This window comes from Penaeus monodon, chromosome 29 (genome assembly GCF_015228065.2).
Source record: "Penaeus monodon isolate SGIC_2016 chromosome 29, NSTDA_Pmon_1, whole genome shotgun sequence".
In the NCBI taxonomy this organism is placed as follows: Eukaryota; Metazoa; Arthropoda; class Malacostraca; order Decapoda; family Penaeidae; genus Penaeus; species Penaeus monodon.
The window spans coordinates 23,955,921-23,956,382 of NC_051414.1; the positions used below are offsets into that span (position 1 = coordinate 23,955,921).

General features: G+C 54.8%; 1 protein-coding gene across 1 annotated transcript in view; it reads left to right on the top strand.

Moving 5' to 3' along the window:
* The window catches only part of LOC119592046 (transcription factor MafK-like), a 32,431-nt gene that overhangs the window by 15,699 nt on the left and 16,270 nt on the right, over positions 1-462 (top strand). The gene's annotated exons all lie outside the window — the stretch shown is intronic.

Here is a 462-nt window from a genome sequence, read left to right on the forward strand (position 1 = left end):
GTAGAGGCACACACAGGCACACACAGTGCTTCTGTGTGGGTGTTGTTCCCTGTGTTGTGTTTCCTCTGGTTGGTTTTTCCGTGTGTGTTGGTGTGTGTGTGTGTGTTGTGAGTGTGGGGTGTGTGCCTTGTAGTGTGTGTGTCCCTGGTGGTTGTTGCCTGTGGGGTGGTGTGTGCCTGTGGAGTGTGTTGTGCCGGGGATGTGTGTGTGCCTTGTGAGTGGGTGTGTCCCTGTGTGAGTTTGTGTCCGGGGTTGAGTGTGGGTGCCTTGTGAGTGTGTGTGCCTTTTGGTGTGTGGTCCCCCTTATTTGGGGGTTGTTTTGGGGGTTTTCCTTTTTTGGGTGTGGTGTGTGTGTGCCTTTGTTGTGGTTTGTGCTGTGTGGTTGTTTTGGTGCCTGTGTGGGTTTGTGCCTTGTGGGGGTTGTGTGCTGGTGTCCTGTTGGTGCCTGGGTGCCTTGTGGCC